The sequence below is a fragment of the Globicephala melas genome, chromosome 21, assembly GCF_963455315.2.
Source record: "Globicephala melas chromosome 21, mGloMel1.2, whole genome shotgun sequence".
Classification (NCBI taxonomy): domain Eukaryota; kingdom Metazoa; phylum Chordata; class Mammalia; order Artiodactyla; family Delphinidae; genus Globicephala; species Globicephala melas.
This window is the reverse complement of record NC_083334.1, coordinates 11,619,682-11,641,982: the sequence shown is the minus strand read 5'-3', so window position 1 is coordinate 11,641,982 and position 22,301 is coordinate 11,619,682. Positions and strand designations below refer to the sequence as shown.

The 22,301-nt window shown below is 44.5% G+C and overlaps 1 long non-coding RNA gene across 9 annotated transcripts in view; it reads left to right on the top strand.

Moving 5' to 3' along the window:
* LOC132594404 (uncharacterized) overlaps positions 1-22,301 on the top strand; it is a 71,524-nt gene that overhangs the window by 35,724 nt on the left and 13,499 nt on the right. For 6 of the 9 annotated variants that reach the window (XR_011377135.1, XR_011377134.1, XR_011377130.1 and 3 more), the window contains one exon: positions 14,129-15,905. This is a non-coding gene — a long non-coding RNA (uncharacterized lncRNA). The remainder of the gene's footprint in view (positions 1-14,128; positions 15,906-22,301) is intronic. The other 3 variants (XR_011377131.1, XR_011377137.1, XR_011377136.1) reach the window with 3 other exon arrangements.

The window sequence follows — 22,301 nt, the reverse complement described above, 5'->3', positions numbered from 1 at the left end:
CGTGGGATCTTTAGTTGCGGCATGCAGAATATAGTTCCCCGACCAGGAATGGAACCCAGGCCCCCTGCATTGGGAGCACAGAGTCTTAACCACTGACCTCCCAGGAAGTCCCTAATTTTGAACTTCTTTTTTCTTTTATTTATTTATTTATTTATTTATTTTTGGCTGTGTTGGGTCTTCGTTTCTGTGCGAGGGCTTTCTCTAGTTGCGGCAAGCAGGGGCCACTCTTCATCGCAGTGCGCGGTCCTCTCACTATCGCGGCCTCTTTTGTTGCGGAGCACAGGCTCCAGACGCGCAGGCTCAGTGGCCATGGCTCACAGGCCCAGTTTCTCCGCGGCATGTGGGATCTTCCCAGACCAGGGCTCGAACCTGTGTCCCTTGCATTGGCAGGCAGATTCTCAACCACTGCACCACCAGGGAAGCCCCCTAATTTTTAACTTTTTGAGGAACCTCCAGACTGTTCTCCATAGTGGCTGTACCAATTTACATTCCCACCAACAATGCACAAGGGTTCCCTTTTCTTCACATCTTTGCCAACATTTGTTATTTCTTGTCTTTTTAATGATGGCCATTCTGACAGTGTCAGGTGATATCTCATTGTGGCTTTGATTTGTATTTTCCTGGTGATGAGTGATGTTGAGCATCTTTTCATGTACCTGTTGGCATTTGTATGTCTTCTTTAGAGAAACATCTCTTCAGATCTGCTCATTTTTTAAATAAGATTGGGTTTTTTTTTTCCTATTGAGTTGTTTGAGTTTATTATGTTTTGGATATTAACCCCTTGTTAGATGTTTTCTCCCATTTGGTAGGTTGCCTTCTCATTTTGTTGATGGATTCCTTTGCTGTGCAGAAGCGTCTTAGTTTGATGTAGTCCCTCTTGTTTGTTGTTTATGCTTTTGTTGCCTTTGTTTTTGGTGTCACATCCAAAAAAATCATCACCAGGACCCATTCGCAGAACTTACTGCCTATGTTTTCTTCTAGGAATTTTATGGTTTTAGGTTTTATGTTCAAGTCTTCAATCCATTTTGAGTTAACTTTTGTGTACTGGGTGCCATTTTGAAATATCCACAAGACAAGGAGAACAAGGATGAAATCACTGTCCTCCTTCTGATTTTCAAGACAGTGGATAGGTATTTTTCTAAAGCTCCTGAGACTCCACTAGGACCCGGTAGCCACAGGCAGCTTCCACGCTGGGTCAGCTGTCAGAGGCGCCTGTGCTGCGACTGTCCAGATCCTGAGCTTCTGGGAGGGAAGCAGAGCCTTTGGAGAGAGACTTGCGAAGCGGGTGGGCTGTGAGGGGCGGGTGAGAAAGAAAAAGGCAGATCTCCGGGCTGTTCAGATGAACTTCAGAAGAGCAGCGCAGGCAGGACCAGCACTGGTCACCAAGCCACAGCAGCCCTCCTTCCACAGGCTCTCCAAGTGGGGAGAAACCTGCCGTTTTCCGTCTGGGACTGTCTCTGTGGTTTTTCAACCAGATTTAATCTTTTAAAAATGTAATAACCATGGGCTTCCCTGGTGGCGCAGTGGTTGGGAGTCCACCTGCCGATGCAGGGGAGGCGGGTCCATGCCCCGGTCCGGGAAGATCCCACATGCCGCGGAGCGGCTGGGCCCATGGGCCATGGCCGCTGAGCCTGCGCACCCGGAGCCTGCGCGTCTGGAGCTTGTGCTCCGCAACAGGAGAGGCTGCAACAGTGAGAGGCCCGCGTACCGCAAAAAAAAAAAAAATGTGATAACCAAAATAAAGGGATTAATTTTCCCCATCACCCTTTTTCCCTTCCTTGGCCAGATCCTGGTTTTAATGGGAGTTTCCAGAGTGTTGAACCCAATGCTCCTCAAAAAGAATTTTTGCTCTTGTTGACTCCTTGATTTGGGGTTTGCTTGAAGGTCTGTTTTAACAAGTTTCTGCATCAAAGTCCGGTCTGTTCCAGTCTGTTTCAGGCAGAGAGGCTGGGAAATGAAAATAGCAGTCTGGGTAGTGGAGCCAGAACACCCAACCTGCCATAGCGCGGTCCCGGCAGGAGGCGCCTGGCCTGCTGCGGGGGTGAGGGGGGGTATTGCCCAGGCGAAGGAGGGAAGGCAGCCGTGTGAGAACTGCCTTTGGGGGAATCCTCCCATTGAGGTTGTTGATGCCAACAACGCCCGGCTCTGTGGGGGGTTCTTCTACCTCGGAGACAAACGGTGTTCAGCTGAGTCCAGGCCTTCCATTCTTGGCTTCAGTCTTCAGTCATTTGCTTCCGTTAAATGTACCAAATTCCAAAATCATCTCCAATGATGACCAGTACTTTTAGACAGAGCAGGACTCTTTTTTTTTTTTTTACTGTTTGTTTATTTTTACTTGTTGACAGTTTGCTTTATTTATTAATTTATTTATGGCTGTGTTGGGTCTTCATTTCTGTGCGAGGGCTTTCTCTAGTTGTGGCGAGCGGGGGCCACTCTTCATCGCGGTGCATGGGCCTCTCTCTATCGCGGCCTCTTTTGTTGCAGAGCACAGGCTCCAGACGCGCAGGCTCAGTAGCTGTGGCTCACGGGCCTAGTTGCTCCGCAGCATGTGGGATCTTCCCAGACCAGGGCTCAAACCCATGTCCCCTGCATTGGCAGGCAGATTCTCAACCACCTCACATCTTGTTTTCTGAAGAGCACTTAGAGGAACTTCAAATAAGGTCCTGCACTTACCCCTGAGAAACAGAGTTGCCCGTTTCCTTCCAGAAAGGTACCAGTAAGTCAGATTTTGCTCTCCTTTTTAAAATCTTATGTAGATTACAACAACAGTATCTTTTATCCATGCGCACCTTTTGGAAATCCTGGATTGGTCAGGCTGCCCTTCCTCAGACAGAACCGACGCTGCCTTTCACCAGGGGTTTGCTTTTCTGAAACCTTCAGTAATTCTACCCTTTAGAAGCAACCACTTAATAAGTTTCTTGAATATGTAACTCCCTACAATCTCTTAGGAAAGTTTCAATACCCTACGGTTTATTCCAGGCTTTCCCAGGGATGTAACAGTGTCTGTCCTTGGTAATCCTGTGCAGCACTTTGCTCCACCGCTGTTTCCCTGTGATGCCCTAATTTCCTTGAAGGCAGGAATCATGTTTTACTCATCTTGTCCGCACAGGTGTCTCAGAGCAGTTGGCAAATGTGTGAACGATGAATCAGTGGGTACCCTGTATCCTCACCTGGACAGCTCTGCCTCAAGTCCCTCTTGACCATATTAATCAGGACTGACCAAGCCCTGCCATGGTAACAGACAACCTCAGAAAACCTCTGTGGGTTAAAAAAGCAAAGCTTCACTACTTGCCCAGGTTCATCCCTCACAAGCTAACAGAGGCGCTGCTTCGTCATTTTACCAGCTCAATCAGTTTCACCCTCAGTCCCATGGAGAAAGAATCTCCCACATCTGCAGCGTTGACAGCCTCATGGCAGAGGGAAAGATGCTGGGACATTGCACCAGCTCTTAGAAGTGTAGTCGATTTACAGTATTATGTTAGCTTCAGGTGTACAGCATGGTGATTCAGTATTTTTGCAGATTATACTCCATTATAGGTTATTACAAGATAATATTTATAAGTCCCTGTGCTCTACAATAAATCCTTGTTGCTTATCTATTTTATGTATAGTAGTTTGTATCTGTTGATCCCATACCCCTAATTTGTCCCTCCCCCTTTCCCTCTCCCCTTTGGTAACCACAGGTTTGTTTTCTATGTGGAAGTCTATTGCTGTTTTGTAAATAGATTCACTCGTATTATTTTTTAGATTCCACATGTAAATGATATCATACAATATTTATCTTTCTCTGACTTACTTCACTAAATATAATATTCTCCATCCACGTCATTGCAAATGACATTATTTCATTCTTCTTTATGGCTGAGTAATATTCCATTGTGTGTATGTGTGTGTGTGTGTGTGTGTGTGTGTGTGTGTGTATATCTTAATCCAGTCATCTGTTGATGGGCACTTGGGTTGCTTCAATGTCTTAGCTATTATAAATAGTGGTGCTATGAACATTGGGGTGCATGTATCTTTTTGAATTAGTGTTTTCATTTTTTTCCAGATACATACCCAGGAGTAGAATTGCTGGATCATATGGTAGCTCTATTTTTAGTTTTTTGAGGAACCTCATTGTTTTCCATAGTGGCTGCACCAATTTACATTCCCACCAACAGTGTAGGAAGGTTCCCTTTTCTCCACATCCTCACCAGCATTGGTTATTTGTAGACTTTTTGATGATCACCATTCTGACTGGTGTGAGGTGATATCTCATTGCAGTTTTGATTTGCTTTTCTCTAATAATTAACAATGTTGAGCATCTTTTCATGTGCCAGTTGGTCACCTGTATGTCTTCTTTGTAGAAATGTCTATTCAGGTCTTCTGCCCATTTTTTGAATGAGTTGTTTGTCTTTTCAACATTGAGTTGTATGAGCTGTTTGTATATTTTGGAGATTAACCCTTGTCGGTCACATCATTAGCAAATATGTTCTCCCACTCTGTAGGTTGTTTTCTCGTTTTGTCAATGGTTTCCTTTGCTATGCAAAAGCTTTTCAGTTTAATTTGGTTCCATTTGTTCATTTTTGCTTTTATTCCTTTTGCCTTAGGAGACTGATCCAAGAAAATATTTTGTTTTAAATAGTTCCAGTTAAGAAATTGAATTGGAGGGACTTCCCTGGCAGTCTAGTGGTTAAGACTCTGCACTCTCAATGCAGTGGGCACGGGTCCGATCCCCGGTCAGGGAACCAAAATCCTGCATGCCACACAGAGTGACCTAAAAAACAAAAAGAAAGAAAGAAAGAAAGAAATTGAATTAGAACTATCATCTCCTGATAAACTCCGAATTGTCTTTCTCATTTTTCCCTCATTATTACTTAGCCCAGGGCCTGTTCTGTTGAATGGAATTAAGTAAATATTTAAAATCTCTAGGTCAAGAATTAGCAAATTATAATTTATAATTAGCAAATTATAAATTTCCACAGGTCAAATTCAGTGATCATCTGCTTTTGTAAATAAAGTTTTAATGAAATGCAGCCACAGATGCTCATCTAAGAATTATCTGCTCTCCTGCTGTAACAATTGAGCTGAGTCATGGGCACAGCTGTGTGGCCCACAAAGGGAAACATCCACAAACCCCTGCCCACTCCATCCATGTAAGATCAGTCGCGCCAGGAACTAAAGCTTGAAGAACACACTAAATTCTCTTGTTACTTTTCCTCACACAAATTTCATGAAACTGGATTTTTACAACAAAAACAGGCCATGCTAAGCCATTCTTCAATGTCTTAATTATAGAAATTGTAATTTACTATATGCCAGTGAATGGGAATCAGCAGCCCAAAATGTACATACTGACTTACACACTTTATGTACCTTCTCAGAGCTGAGAAATATCTGTTGGAAAAATGTACTGTCGGAGCTCCCCATTCTGAGAGGGAAAAAAAAGAGTGCTTTTCAAGGTTAGCAGTTTACTGCTGCAAGGTCAATTTTGCGGGTTAATTTTGCTTGAAACTAAGCATATTACAAACATTTAACATGTCTTCCTGACCTGGAACCAATCAGGGGCCAAGCTTTGAAAACTCTAAGGAATGGCATCCAGTTTCAAAGTGTAATTACGGGCTTTGTAATTAATGGCCCATTACCACTGAGTCACAAGAAGTACAGTCCAGACCAGACAGGTCCTTATATTAATACACAGAAAATACTCAGCCTCAGTTTGAGCCCTCACAAAGCATATCTTCTGGCTGAACAAGGTCACCAGCTGCACCCCCAGGAAGTGGGAAACACCAGAGAACGGCACCTGCTCTTTGCATCACGGGATTCGAGCTGGATGGTCCAGGAGGAAGGAAGCTTCAAATCTCAGCCTCGACTGGAGAGCTGGCGAAACGGGGATGATTCGAAAGGGAGCAGAGGATCGAAGAGGACGAACAGAAACATCTGGATCGTCCAAGTGCCAGGAGAGGAAGGAGGCCCCGGCGCCAGCAAGCCCTGCCCAGCTGCAGACAGTTTACCGATGCCGAGGTTCGGGTTGCCGGCAGGCTCACCCCGCTGGGCTCCCCCACCGCCTCCTGGGACCTCTGCTTTCCTGAGACAAGTGCAGGTTCTCGTCTCCAGGGTCGCTTCCTGGTCGTGGGTCTTCCAGGCCTGGGGAGCTTGCACCCTCGATGCATCGCTTCCGGGAGGGAGAGGAGCACGGCTCGGCTCAGGATGAGCGAGAAAGGAAAGAGCGTGAGTGCAAGCGGAGCGGGCCTGACCCTAGTTCTTAGCAACGCAGAACCCAGGTTTTAGTTTCTTCTGGAAACGGACTCTAACCCTCAGATGCTCTGAGATCCTGGGGCGCTGCCAGCTTCCCAGCTGTCTGAACCTCACCACCTGGAGTATCATTACCAAGACTAAGGCGCCCTCACCCCACTTTCTAACTGTGCAAACCCCCAAAACACGCCTGACTAGGAGGGGTGAGTAACGGTCAGCCTGGGCCTTGGCGCCGGAGGCTTGGGAAGCAGCCGCCTGGAGTGCAAGTGACCGCAGCCCAAGATGCTCACGGGTTCTCACGAGCTGCTGAAACGCATACAAAGGACAAACAGGCAAATTTCACAAGAAATCGGTGTTAATTCTTGGAATGAGAGATGGGGGCATGAGTCACGACAGGCTAGACTAAGCTGGCTGGAAAGAGGAATCACTGTTTCCTAGTCTCCCCACAGCCTCGTCTTGTTTGAACTGCAGGGCTCCACTGAGGGCCAGTGAGGGGCTGGGACTCCGGACTACCAGGGGTCTCAGTCGTTTGCAGAGCTGGACACACACCAAGGCAGGAGTCCAGATCCACCAGCTGCCCACGGGACAGCGGGATGTCAGGTCTCCAGGGGAGCCGTAGCGAAACCTGGGGTCTGTCCCAGACGACACAGTGTGTTTTGGTTTATAAAGAGCAACCGTGTGTGAGATTCTCTGTCATTTTATTTGCCAATTTGCTGAGCCTTTCGAGATTACATGTTCCCCAGCGACCTTTCACACCTGCTAGTGAATTCAGTAAAGCACTTACTGGTGACTTCATATGGCCTAATTGTGATAATAACTTTACATGATTAAATGTAATCAAATGCCATATCATTGATGAAGCCATGTGTTTTCTTTTCTTTTTTAGTTTTATTTTTTAGTCTTTTTTTTAACATCTTTATTACAGTATAATTGCTTTACAATGGTGTGTCAGTTTCTGCTTTATAACAAAGTAAATCAGTCATACATATACATATGTCCCCATATCTCTTCCCTCTTGCGTCTCCCTCCCTCCCTCCCACCTTCCCTATCCCACCCCTCTAGCTGGTCACAAAGCACGGAGCTGATCTCCCTGTGCTATGCGGCTGCTTCCCACTAGCTATCCATTTTACGTTTGGTAGTGTATATATGCCCATGCCACTCTCTCACTTTGTCCCAGCTTACTCTTCCCCCTCCCCGTATCCTCAAGTCCATTCTCTAGTAGGTCTGCATGTTTATTCCCATCTTGCCCGTAGGTTCTTCTGATGATTTTCTTTCTTTTTTTTTTTATATTCCATATATATGTGTTAGCATATGGTATTTGTTTTTCTCTTTCTGACTTACTTCACTCTGTATGACAGCCTCTAGGTCCATCCACCTCACTACAAATAACTCAGTTTCGTTCCTTGTTATGGCTGAGTAATATTCCATTGTATATATGTGCCATATCTTCTTTATCCATTCATCTGTTGATGGACACTTAGGTTGCTTCCATGTCCTGGCTATTGTAAATTGAGCGGCAATGAACATTTTGGTACATGACTCTTTTTGAATTATGGTTTTCTCAGGGTATATGCCCAGGAGTGGGGTTGCTGGGTCATATGGTAGTTCTATTTTCAGTTTTTTAAGGAACCTTCATACTGTTCTTCATAGTGGCTGTATCAATTTACGTTCCCACCAACAGTGCAAGAAGGTTCCGTTTTCTCCACACCCTCTCCAGCATTTATTGTTTGTAGAGTTTTTGATGATGGCCATACTGACCAGTGTGAGATGATATCTCATTGTAGTTTTGATTTGCATTTCTCTAATGATTAATGATGTTGAGCATTCTTTCATGTGTTTGTTGGCAATCTCTATATCTTCTTTGGAGAAATCTCTATTTAGGTCTTCTGCACATTTTTGGATTGGGTTGTTTGTTTTTCTTGATATTGAGCTGCATGAGTTGCTTGTATGTTTTGGAGATTAATCCTTTGTCAGTTGCTTCATTTGCAAATATTTTCTCCCATTCTGAGGATCGTCTTTTCGTCTTGTTTATGGTTTCCTTTGCTGTGCAAAAGCTTTTAAGTTTCATTAGGTCCCATTTGTTTATTTTTGTTTTTATTTCCGTTTCTCTAGGAGGTGGGTCAAAAAGGATCTTTCTGTGATTTATGTCATAGAGTGTTCTGCCTATGTTTTCCTCTAAGAGTTTGATGGTGTCTGGCCTTACATTTAGGTTTTAATCCATTTTGAGTTTATTTTTGTGTATGGTGTTAGGGAGTGTTCTAATTTCATTCTTTTATATGTAGCTGTCCAGTTTTCCCAGCACCACTTATTGAAGAGGCTGTCTTTTCTCCACTGTATATTCTTCCCTCCTTTATCAAAGATAAGGTGACCATATGTGCGTGGGTTTATCTCTGGGCTTTCTATCCTGTTCCATTGATCTATATTTCTATTTTTGTGCCAGTACCATACTGTCTTGATTACTGTAGCTTTGTAATATAGTCTGAAGTCAGGGAGCCTGATTCCTCCAGCTCCGTTTTTCTTTCTCAAGATTGCTTTGGCTATTCGGGGTCTTTTTTGTCTCCATACAAATTGTGAAATTTTTTGTTCTAGTTCTGTGAAAAATGCCAGTGGTAGTTTGATAGGGATTGCATTGAATCTGTAGATTGCTTTGGGTAGTAGAGTCATTTTCACAATGTTGATGTTTCCAATCCAAGAACATGGTATATCTCTCCATCTATTTGTATCATCTTTAATTTCCTTCATCAGTGTCTTATAATTTTCTGCATACAGGTCTTTTGTCTCCTTAGGTAGGTTTATTCCTAGGTATTTTATTCTTTTTGTTGCAATGGTAAATGGGAGTGTTTTCTTAATTTCACTTTCAGATTTTTCATCATTAGTGTATAGGAATGCAAGAGATTTCTCTGCATTAATTTTGTATCCTGCTACTTTACCAAATTCATTGATTAGTTCTAGTAGTTTTCTGGTAGCATCCTTAGGATTCTCTATGTATAGTATCACGTCATCTGCAAACAGTGACAGCTTTACTTCTTCTTTTCCAATTTGGATTCCTTTTACTTCTTTTTCTTCTCTGATTACTGTGGCTAAAACTTCCAAAACTATTTTGAATAAGAGTGGTGAGAGTGGGCAACCTTGTCTTGTTCCTGATCTTAGTGGAAATGGTTTCAGTTTTTCACCATTGAGGACAATGTTGGCTGTGGGTTTGTCATATATGGCCTTTATTATGTTGAGGAAAGTTCCCTCTATGCCTACTTTCTGGAGGGTTTTTTATTATAAATGGGTGTTGAATTTTGTTGAAAGCTTTTTCTGCATCGATTGAGATGATCATATGGTTTTTCTCCTTCAATTTGTTAATATGCTGTATCACGTTGATTGATTTGCATATATGGAAGAATCCTTGCATTCCTGGGATAAACCCCACTTGATCATAGTGTATGATCCTTTTAATGTGCTGTTGGATTTTGTTTGCTAGTATTTTGTTGAGGATTTTTGCATCTATGTTCATCAGTGATATTGGCCTGTAGTTTTCTTTCTTTGTGACATCTTTGTCTGGTTTTGGTATCAGAGTGATGGTGGCCTCGTAGAATGAATCTGGGAGTGTTCCTCCTTCTGCTATAGTTTGAGAAGGATAGGTGTTAGCTCTTCTCTAAATGTTTCATAGAATTCGCCTGTGAAACCATCTGGTCCTGGGCTTTTCTTTGTTGGAAGATTTTTAATCACAGTTTCAATTTCAGTGCTTGTGATTGGTCTGTTCATATTTTCTATTTCTTCCTGGTTCAGTCTTGGAAGGTTGTGCGTTTCCAAGAATTTGTCCATTTCTTCCAGGTTGTTGATTTTATTGGCATAGAGTCGCTTGTAGTAATCTCTCATGATCCTTTGTATTTCTGCAGTGTCAGTTGTTACTTCTCCTTTTTCATTTCTAATTCTATTGATTTGAGTCTTCTCCCTTTTTTTCTTGATAAGTCTGGCTAATGGTTTATCAATTTTGTTTATCTTCTCAGAGAACCGGCTTTTAGTTTTATTGATCTTTGCTATCGTTTCCTTCATTTCTTTTTCATTTATTTCTGATCTGATCTTTATGATTTCTTTCCTTCTGCTGACTTTGGGGTTTTTTGTTCTTCTTTCTCTAATTGCTTCAGGTATAAGGTTAGGTTGTTTATTTGAGATGTTTCTTGTTTCTTAAGGTAGGCTTGTATAGCTATAAACTTCCCTCTTAGAACTGCTTTTGCTGCATCCCATAGGTTTTGGGTAGTTGTGTTTTCATGGTCATCTGTTTCTAGGTATTTTTTGATTTCCTCTTTGATTTCTTCAGTGATCTCTTGGTTATTAAGTAGGGTGTTGTTTAGCCTCCATGTGTTTGTAGTTCTTACAGATTTTTTCCTGTAATTGATACCTAGTCTCATAGCATTGTGGTCGGAAAAGATACTGATACAATTTCAATTTCCTTAAATTTACCAAAGCTTGATTTGTGACCCAAGATATGATCTATCCTGGAGAATATTCCATGAGCACTTGAGAAAAATGTGTATTCTGTTGTTTTTGGATGGAATGTCCTATAAATATCAATTAAGTCCATCTTGTTTAATGAATCATTTAAAGCTTGTGTTTCCTTATTTATTTTCATTTTGGATGATCTATCCATTGGTGAAAGTGGGGTGTTAAAGTCCCCTACTATGATTGTGTTACTGTCGATTTCCCCTTTTATGGCTGTTAGTATTTGCCTTATGTATTGAGGTGTTCCTATGTTGGGCGCATAAATATTTACAATTGTTATATCTTCTTCTTGGATTGATGCCTTGATCATTATGTAGTGTCCTTCATAGTCTCTTGTAATAGTCTTTGTTTTAAAGTCTACTCTGTCTGATATGAGAATTGCTACTCCAGCTTTCTTTTGATTTCCATTTGCATGGAATATCTTTTTCCATCCCCTCACTTTCAGTCTGTATGTGTCCCTAGGTCTGAAGTGGGTCTCTTGTAGATAGCATATATACGGTCTTGTTTTTGTATCCATTCAGCCAGCCTATGTCTTTTGGTTGAGGCATTTAATCCATTTACATTTAAGGTAATTATTGATATGTATGTTCCTATTCCCATTTTCTTAATTGTTTTGGGTTTATTATTGGAGGTCTTTTCCTTCTCTTGTGTTTCCTGCCTAGAGAAGTTCCTTTAGCATTTGTTGTAAAGGTGGTTTGGTGGTGCTGAATTCTCTTAGCTTTTGCTTGTCTGTAAAGCTTTTAATTTCTCCATCAAATCTGAATGAGATCCTTGCTGGGTAGCGTAATCTTGGTTGTAGGTTTTTCTCTTTCATCACTTTAAATATGTCCTGCCACTCCCTTCTGGCTTGCAGAGTTTCTGCTGAAAGATCAGCTGTTAACCTTATGGGGATTCCCTTATGTGTTACTTGTTGTTTTTCCCTTGCTGCTTTTAATATTTGTTCTTTGTATTTAATTTTTGATAGTTTGATTAATATGTGTCTTGGCGTGTTTCTCCTTGGATTTATCCTGTATGGGACTCTCTGTGCTTCCTGGACTTGATTAACTATTTCCTTTCCCATATTAGGGAAGTTTTCAACTATAATCTCTTCAAATATTTTCTCAGTCCCTTTCTTTTTCTCTTCTTCTTCTGGGACCCCTATAATTCAAGTGTTGGTGTGTTTAATACTGTCCCAGAGGTCTCTGAGACTGTCCTCAATTCTTTCCATTCTTTTTTCTTTATTATGCTCTGCAGTAGTTATTTCCACTATTTTATCTTCCAGGTCACTTATCCGTTCTTCTGCCTCAGTTATTCTGCTACTGATCCCTTCTAGAGAATTTTAAATTTCATTTATTGTGTTGTTCATCTCTGTTTGTTTGCCCTTTAGTTCTTCTAGGTCCTTGTTAAACGTTTCTTGTATTTTCTCCATTCTATTTCCAAGATGTTGTATCATCTTTACTATCATTATTCTGAATTCTTTTTCAGATAGACTGCCTATTTCCTCCTCATTTGTTAGGTCTGGTGGGTTTTTACCTTGCTCCTTCATCTGCTGTGTGTTTCTCTGTCTTCTCATTCTGTTTATCTTACTGTGTTTGGGGTCTCCTTTTCATAGGCTGCAGGTTCATAGTTTCCGTTGTTTTTGGTGTCTGTCCCCAGTGGCTAAGGTTGGTTCAGTGGGTTGTGTAGGCTTCCTGGTGGAGGGGACTAGTGCCTGTGTTCTGGTGGATGAGGCTGGATCTTGTCTTTCTGGTGGGCAGGTCCACATCTGGTGGTGTGTTTTGGAGTTTCTGTGGTCTTATTATGATTTTAGGCAGCCTCTGTGCTAATGGATGGGGTTGTGTTCCTGACTTGCTAGTTGTTTGGCATAGGGTGTCCAGCATTGTAGCTTGCTGGTCGTTGAGTGGAGCTGGGTCTTGGCGTTGAGATGGAGATCTCTGGGAGATTTTCACCGTTTGGTATCACGTGGTGCTGGGAGGTCTCTTGTGGACCAGTGTCCTGAACTTGGTTCTCCCACCTCAGTGGCCCAGCCCTGACACATGGCTGGAGCACCAAGAGCCTGTCCTCCACATGGCTCAGAATAAAAGGGAGAAAAAAAAGAAAGAAAGAAAGAAAGAAAGAAAGAAAGAAAGAAAGAAAGAAGAAGATAAAATAAAATAAAGTAGCATAAAATAAAGTTATTAAAATAAAAAAAATTATTATGAAAAAAAATTTTTTTATGTAATAGAAAAAAAAAGGACAGACAGAACCCTGGAACAAATGGTAAAAGCAAAGCTATACAGACAAAATCACGCACAGAAGCATACACATACACACTCACAGAAAGAGAAAAAGGGAAATATATATATATATCATTGCTCCCAATGTACACCTCCTCAATTTGGGATGATTCGTTGTCTATTCGGGTATTCCACAGATGCAGGTACATCAAGTTGATGGTGGAGATTTAATCCACTGCTCCCGAGGCTGCTGGGAGAGATTTCCCTTTCTCTTCTTTGTTCGCACAGCTCCTGGGGTTCAGCTTTGGATATGGCCCCGCCTCTGCGTGTAGGTCGCCTGAGGGCGTCTGTACTTCGCTCAGACAGGATGGGGTTAAAGGAGCAGCTGCTTCGGGGGCTCTGGCTCACTCAGGCCGCGGCGGGGGGGGGGGGGGGGGAGGGAGGGGCACGGAGTACAGGGCGAGCCTGCGGCGGCAGAGGCCAGCATGACGTTGCACCAGCCTGAGGCGCGCCGTGCGTTCTCCCGGGGAAGTCGTCCCTGGATCGCGGGACCCTGCCAGTGGCGGGCTGCACAGGCTCCCTGGAGGGGCGGTGTGGAGAGTGACCTGTGCTTGCACACAGGCTTCTTGGTGGCGGCAGCAGCAGCCTTAGCGTCTCATGCCCATCTCTGGGATCCGCGCTGATAGGCGTAGCTCGCGCCCGTGTCTGGAGCTCCTTTAAGCGGTGCTCTGAATCCCGTCTCCTCGCGCACCAGGAAACAAAGAGGGAAGAAAAAGTCTCTTGCCTCTTCGGCAGGTCCAGGCTTTTCCCTGGACTCCCTGCCGGCCAGCCGTGGCGCACTAACCCCCTGTAGGCTGTTTTCACGCTGCCAACCCCAGTTCTCTCCCTGGGATCCGACCGAAGCCCGAGCCTCAACTCCCAGACCCGCCTGCCCCGGCGGGTGAGCAGACAAGCCTCTCGGACTGGTGAGTGCCGGTTGGCACTTATCCTTTGTGCAGGAATCCCCCCGCTTTCCCCTCCGCCCCCCTGTTGCTGTGCTCTCCTCCGCGGCTGCGAAGCTCCCCGCCTCTGCCACCCACAGTCTCCGCCCGCGAAGGGGCTTCCTAGTGTGTGGAAACCTTTCCTCCTTCACAGCTCCTTCCCACTGGTGCAGGTGCTGTCCCTATCCTTTTGTCTCTGTTTATTCTTTTTTCTTTTGCCCTACCCAGGTACGTGGGGAGTTTCTTGCCTTTCGGGAGGTCTGAGGTCTTCTGCCAGCGTTCAGTAGGTGTTCTGTAGGAGTTGTTCCACGCGTAGATGTATTTCTGATGTATTTGTGGGGAGGAAGATGATCTCCGCGTCTTACTCTTCCGCCATCTTGAAGCTCCCAAGCCATGTGTTTTCTGCTGATGAAATTCATAGATGAGATGTCACAGCCCATATGTTCACTTCAACTGACTTTCCAGGGTCTTCTGCGTTTCCACAAAGTTACATAATCGGAAAATTAATCTTCCAGCAGCTTCCAGCCGGTCGTCACACTGGGGTCTGAAAGGCGGAGCAGCCACCAGACTGTCAGCCCAGGAGCTCCACTGGGTGAAGGTGAGGAGGGCTGAGGCTGCCTCCTCACGTCTCCTTGCCTATGATGAGCTGACTCTCCCTGCATCTTATCCTCCTGGACCCAGCACCTCCTTTGGAGTCCCACGCCCACTGCTCCAACTCAAGTCCACGTTCTAGAACACCATGTAGGTAACAGAGCCAAAGACATATCCGATCGATATGACCAAACAAGAACTGACACTGGTGATAAGGGGCGGGGGGGAGGTTACAGCACACGCCGAGGCTGCTGGAAAAGAAGGGAATTCTTAATATGCAGTGGAATGGATGAACCTGGAGGACATACGCCCAGGGAAATGAGCCATCACAGGACAAGCACACATGATCCCACTCACATGGGGCATCTGAAAGGGTCACATTCATGGGATCAGGGACTGGAACGGTGGGCATCAGGGCTGGGGAGGTGGAAGTGGGGAGGGACGTTAGTCAGAGAGACAGGAGCCGAACCGTACATGGTGCCCGGAGTCGACAACACTGGAGTGGGGAGCCCGGCACCCGGCTGAGGCTGGCTGCTCCCACCTCAGACCAGATGCTCTCAGGTGCCTGGCAGGGCAACTGTGTTGACTCTGTTAGGAAATCCATGGGCTTCCTTACAGGAGGTTACCTGTGAAGGTCTGTTTTTAGCTTCCCCTGTACCGTTTGCATAATTCTGGCACTTCCTGGCATTCTCTCCCCTTGGGGTGCTGGCTTCTCCCTGTTCTGCCCACGGAGATGTTAGGCCTGCAACTGGCTTCCCCTTCAAAGGTCTCAAATACACCTGTCCCCCTTCACCGCGCAGCCCCAAGGGATTGTGTTTGTCTTGTTTCCCTAATTGGCAGGTTGCGTTCCTGCTGGGGAGATGCAGCGTTTAGAAGGATTAAGCAGGATTGGTTTTCAGTCCCTTTGGTACATTGTCCAAAGGCATCTTTGCGTTTACTTTCGATTTCACAAGCTGCTTCTTGCTGTTTAAACAGATGATTGTCCAGTAGGAAGTTTCAGCTGCAGCTGCTTCCTGCTTTGAATCCCAGCCTCACAGAGTTTATTTAAGTAAGATTTTTCTCAACCTGTGAAGCACAATTCCTAAGGCACAGAGGAGAAGCAATGTCTGCACCTCATCTGTACAATGTGGTCGAGTGCCAAGTGCCACAGAATGTCCCGCAGAGGCCACGGGGGAGTGACCCCTGGGGAAACGGTGCTCCAAGCTTGATGTACTGTAACGTCGTAGGAAAGAGAAAGAAGTGCCACAAATGAGGTCTTGTCACGGATGGAGCTAGTGTAACCCTGGGAGACAGGAGGCTGCGGAAGAGCCTCCTGGGGAGGGGTCGGAGCTACTGAGACGGCTGAAGAATAGAAGGAAGAAGATACAGACGCAGAAATGCCCTCTGGCCGAGTCAGCAAGGAGGGCACCGCCAGGTGAGCCGCTGACATTGTTCTCAGTTATGCATGCGTATGACATGCGTTATATATTTTAGGTTATCATATGTATAGTTATGTATGTATATGTATATATATGTATAGTTATGTATGTATGTATACTTCTGTAGCAGATTATGTAACAATTTGTATTATCTAGTATTTAGTATGTAATTATATATTACATATGGTATATGACATATAGAATGTATTAAATATTCCATATATTCTATATAATATGTAGAATACTATATATACAATATAATGTATACTATATTGTATATAAAGTATATTGAATATAAAATATTTAGTATATATAGCATAATAGTATATAGTATTATAGTTACATATGTTATAACCATAATATATAGCTATACTATATATAGTATATAGTATTCTATATAGTTCTATATTATATATTTTCTATGATATATAATCTATGTGTAAATATATGGATATAAAATTTTTTTAAATACATTATTTTAAAAAATAAATGGAGAAAACTACAAATATTATACATTTGATCTTTCCAACAAAGAGCAGCAGATTAAGAATCCAATAAAAGCTAGAAGGAGTTCTGGCTCTCTTTAATCAGCTGTGGAGTATTGGAAAAATCAGTTAAGCTCCCTGGTCCAGTCTTGTCAGTAATTGAAAGATTAGCTGGTGCCCCTTAGGGGCCCTTCCTGAGCTTTCCTACGGAGTTTGATCCAATGCAGGGCATTCAGACCCATGATGAAGCATTCGAGAAGCTGCCTTCGGCTTGTTCCTTGGGTGTGGATCACCTCTGTCCCTGCCCAAGGCCCACAAGGACCCCGCCCTCTTGTGTGAGCCAGCCAGCGGCTATGACAGACCCCCTCCCTCTGCCTGGCACCCGCAGGCCCCTCCCCTGGCTCTGGTTTCTGGACCTCTTCCTGCCTTTGATACTTTCCCTTCTAGAAACCAGGGGTCTTTCTCTCTCCTTGAAGTTGAGTTATTTAATCAAGGTATTTTATATCCATCTTCTTGTATCACTTTTGTTTCCTGGAACATAAGTCCAAAAGATAAAAATTTTTCATTTTTTAAAGTTACCTTTATGCACTCATATCTTTAATTTTTTTCTCTTCTGGTTTCTTTCTTTAGGAGCACGAGTTATACACACGTTATTTTCCCATCATCTCCACATCATTCCCTGGCCCCCGAGTCACTTAACCGCTTTGCACTGTGCGTGCTCAGCACCCTGAGTGACTTCAGGTTTGCTCCCTGTGTCCAGGACAGCGTTTCCCACCTGCTTCTCCTACTTCTGATGGCGTCTGTAGGAGCTTTTCACCTCCTGGCTTCTTCCTCCTCCGTCTGCTCCTGATCCTCTGTCCTTGTCCTGCAGTCTCTCCTTGGAGCCCTTACAGCTCTTCCTTCTGCTTTTTTCCTGGGAGAGCTTGTCTTGACTCTAAGTTTGTTTAGTGATGTTATTTCTTTGAGTGATTTCTTATTTCTTTGTCTTTTTGCATTTTTGAAAAAAAATTAAAGATACAGGAAAAGTATAAAGAATTTTTACAAAACACATTGTTTCCATAACGCAAATTTAACTATATATTTTGTCATACTTGTTTCTAATCCTTTTAAAAGAAAAAATACATAATAGATATAGCTTAGGAATCCTTTACGAACAACACAGAGGCCTGTCCTCACTCACCCAGTGGTAAACAGTTTGGTGGTTTGTATTTTTATATTCCTTTTTTAAAAATTTACATATGTACATGTGTCCATTATACAAACTTATTTTTGAAAGTGTTACTTTACATTAAGTGGCACCATGCTGTATTAATTATTCTGCCCCTTTCTCTTTCACACTATGTTCGTGATCACAAAGTCCTATATTACCTATATTTCATCCTACTAGTTTTTGGTTGGTCACATTTAGGCTTTAATTTGTCGTATTCATAAAGCAGGATTCTTGTTTAACAGGTTTTCCTGATAAAGAGACCCAGTCTCCCCACATTATATATTGAATGTCCGTGTTTCCTACTGACCTGTGACGTCACCACCATCAGATTACCAAATTCCCAAATACACACAAGACTGCTTCTGAGCTCTCCTTTTCCCTTGGTCTGTTTTTCTACTGCTGTACTGTTGTCACAATCTTTATGACTGTACCTTTGATATATTCACTTTCTTGTAAATTCTCCCAATTTGGCTTTTTCTCAAAAAAAGAGTTTTTGGTATTTTTGCTTCTCAAATTTTTTTAACCTTATATTATAGAAAATTTTAAACATACAAAAATAGACCCAATAGGATAGCCCAATTCCAGCTGCAGTGATAATCAATTCATGCCCGATCTGTTTTCATCTATGCCTCCCCCTTGGTCCCCCCACCCCTGCCCCATATTCTTCTGAAGCCAATTACAGGTAGTATATCATTCCAAGCATTTCTTTTTTTTTTTTAATTTTATTTATTTATTTATTTTTGGATGCATTGGGTCTTTGTTGTGGTGTGCGGGCTTCTCACTGTGGTGCCTTCTCTTGTTGCAGAGCATGGACTCTAGGCGTGCAGGCTTCAGTAGTTGTGGCATGCAGGCTCAGTAGCTGTGGCTCTCGGGCTCAGTAGTTGTGGCTCGCGGGCTTAGTTGCTCCACGGCATGTGGGATCTTCCCGGACCAGGGCTCGAACCCATGTCCCCTGCATTGGCAGGCGGATCCTTAACCACTGCACCACCAGGGAAGCCCCCAGGGAAGCCCCCAAGCATTTCTTAAGCTATTTCTTTACACATATTCTCTAAAATCAGTTTTTTAAGTTCCCCATATATTTTGATGGAGTTTTGATTGAATTTTCATTGAATTTAAAGATTTTGGAGAATTCACTTACAAAATTGAATCTTTCTATCCACGAAATTGGGTAAAATTTCTAACCGTGAAATTTTTCCCCATTTATTAAATTCTTCCTTTATATTTTTTAGTAACACGCTTGTTGTTTTCTCTGTGAAGATCTTGCACGTTTGTTAGATTTTGCCGCAACTATGAATGCCATAGATTTTGCTGTGGCTATGAATGATGCAGTTTAAATTATAATTCCCACTTGGTTATTGCTACTGTAAAGAAATGATATGAATTTTGTGCATTGCTCTTGTCCTCTGCAAATCTTGCTAAACTTTTATTTTTTTATTTTATTTTTTAATAAATTTATTTATTTTTGGCTGCGTTGGGTCTTCGTTGCTGCACACGAGCTTTCTCTAGTTGCGGCGAGCGGGGGCTACTCTTTGTTGCGGTGCGTGGGCTTCTCATTGCGGTGGCTTCTCTTGTTGCGGAGCACAGGCTCTAGGCATGCGGGCTTCAGTAGTTGTGGCACACGGGCTCAGTAGTTGTGGCTCACGGGCTCTAGAGTGCAGGCTCAGTAGCTGTGGCGCACAGGCTTAGTTGCTCCGTGGCTCGTGGGATCTTCCTGGACCAGGGCTCGAAGCCGTGTCCCCTGCATTGGCAGGCAGATTCTTAACCACTACACCACTAGGGAAGCCCTAAACTTTTATTAATCTGAGTAGTTTATTCATAGATTCTCTTGGATTTTATAGATAGACAATCGTATCATCTGCAAGAAAATGATAGCTTTGCTTTCTCTCATCCCTTATAACTCATGGTTTTAATTTTTTATTTTACTGCAAAGGCTTGTTCTCCAGTGCACTGTTGAGAAGAGTAGTGATAACTGGCTGTCGCGCTTGTCCCTCACGTTCATGACTCTTGTACATTCCCCATCTGCCTAACATCTTCTCCCTACCCAGCTGGGCAGCATGTCTCCACCTGGCCCCGAGCTGACTCTGGGCAGTCAGCATTCATCTTTGAGGGAAGTGGGTCTGCTGAGCCAGGCTGGTCCTGAAGGCCCGTGGGGGCAGGGACAGGGCTGAGCTGCAGAGAGACCACGACACCACCTGGGTTTGCTGTCGTCCCCTGCAGGATCCCCTAATTCACACAGGGTGACGGTGGCCACACCCTCCCCGCCCACCTCCCCTTGGCCGACTCTTAGCTAAAAGGCTGGGTCATAGGCCAAAGAACTAGCACGCAGACTGGCCTTCAGTTTTACCTCCCGCCATGTGAGAGGGGTCTCAGCTCCCCCTTCTCAGGCCCATCAGCCCAGGGAAGCCCTACCTACCTCTGGGACAGAGCCAGGGTCCACGACCAGTTCAAACAGGGGTAGGCATCGCCAGCCGAGCGGTGCATGGATTTGCCCAGGCCCTCATCCCTGATGCATGACGGGTCCCCGAGACGCCACCGCTTTCTCTCCCCTGCCCTGCTCCTTGCCTTCGGTGTGTGGCAGGGACAGGACGCTCAGATGGGGTGAGGGGCAGGCGACCCTGGGGTGCGGGAGACCCTGGGCGTTCATGCTTCCTTAGCTCCTTCCCCTCCTGCCCCTGATTCCCAGAGTTGTAAAACTCTGGGTTGTAAAACGTGGGTTCCATTTCCCAGCTTCCTGTACAGTGATGTTGAGAGGGCCCAGGAGTCCGCTTTTCCATATTCTCACCTCAAGACATTTGAACAGTTAATACTTTAGCAGCAGAAGATAAGCCACCACATAAGCAGTAAGTTTCTTGGTTAGAAAACAAGCCATCAGAGAAAAAATAGTTTTTGCGGAGAAGGAGGAATAGTGGGTGGGCTGAGTTTTTATCTTTTGTATAGTAGATAAGATATGTCTGCACAACGGCAGCTAACATTTTCAAATAGGAAGGCATATGATTAAATCTCTTTTGATGTTATCTGCAAATTGTTTCTCTGAGCTCCGCTTCCAAAGGGTAGCTCTCCAGTTAGAGTCAGAGATGATTATTGTGAAGTTAGCCCTCACTGTCTACTGCTTAGACAGGTGACTTCCTCTTTAAAGCGCTAATTAGCCCTACATGCAGTATCTTGTATCGTATGGGACCTTCAGCATTTTGTTCTTTTCTAATTAGAATCATCTCTCCTCATGCTTCTCCAATAAAATGGAGAAACTGTTGGGAGTTCTTTGCTGCTCCCTCCCAAGGCCCCTGTGATCTGCCACGAGGCGTGGACAGTCCTGCCGCTGCGGCTCCCCTGCCCCCGGGCAGTTCATTCCATCCCCAGGGCTGATGATTTAGTAAGTTCATTTCCACTCAGCAAATTTACTAACACCTCTCTTGAAGTAATAGATTGTTCACTCTTGACGACTTGTTATTATTATTGAAATGGACCTTAAATTAGGGTCAGGGATCCCTAAACCTCTAATGGTCACTAGTGAGCAAAACGAAGGTTAAGGAGTGAGGACATGTTAGGTACGATGTCCTCACACCTTCGTTTTGCTCACTAGTGACCCTTAGAGATCAGTTTAGAGACTCTTGATGTTAGGTCCTTGTTTTGAAGGGTTAATTAAATGACATTATATAAACCACCTTGACGTGCTTTAAAAAACATTTCCATCCCTCTTTTCCGAGTGAACTCCAGTTCCTGGCCGATCCACGGGTGACGGCTGTGCTGTGGCTTTGGCGTGGGGCCTTCTGACAGCTGTGCTGACGAGGACAGTGTGTGGCTCTCGGGGACGCTCACAGTGCACCGGGCTCTGCCCAAGTCCGAAGAAGACTGATCACCGTGCACTCAGCCATCACTACACTGCTGGGGGGGAGGGGAGGGTGGGGCAGGTACCACTACCGTGTTTTGCAAAAGAGAAAACGAGGAGGCACAGGGATTTAAGGGTCTGCCGCGGGCGGGCGAGCTGGGGCTGAGCCTGTCGGTCTGGCCCCTTCACCACCGTCTCATGAACAGTTTCCACTGATGGAAACAGAGGCACTGTTGGGTAGATCCTGCATCCTGATAACCCGTCAGCTTCAGTCATCTAACCCGTGTCACCAGCTGTTCACCGTCCTCTGTAAACCTCCTCCCATCTCATTTTCATTCAGTGGGAGGCTCGTTCCTTCAGCAAACATTCCCAGAGCACCATCTAAGTGCAGGTTCTTAGAACTGTGTCACAGCTCCAATGGGGAACAGAACAGAACTGCAGTCCCCCACGGAGATTACAGTCCGACTGGGAGAGGCGCACCTGAAGTCACTTGGTAATAAATTAAAGGTTGTAACTGCGACAGTGGCTCAGAGGGACAGAGGGGCTGGACTGAGAGTTCCGAGGGTCGAGGGGCACAAGCAGGAAATGCCTGCGCGAGCTGAGTAGATGGTGGACAGGCAGTGGGGATGCAGGGGTCCTCTTGGTGGGAGCCTTGAGCACCACTGGGGTGGAATTCACAGATGGCGCAAGTCGGGACAGTCCTGCTTCCAGTGGGAGGCATTGGTGGCTCAGTGGCAACGCTTGTGCCTTTGTCCCCATACTGGACGAAGACACAGGATCATCTGCCTGTTCAGGACCATTGTTCTGTGAAGACCAGTAACCCATCTGTGGGCAGCAGGGTAAGGCCCCAAAGATGTCCAAGTCTTAATCC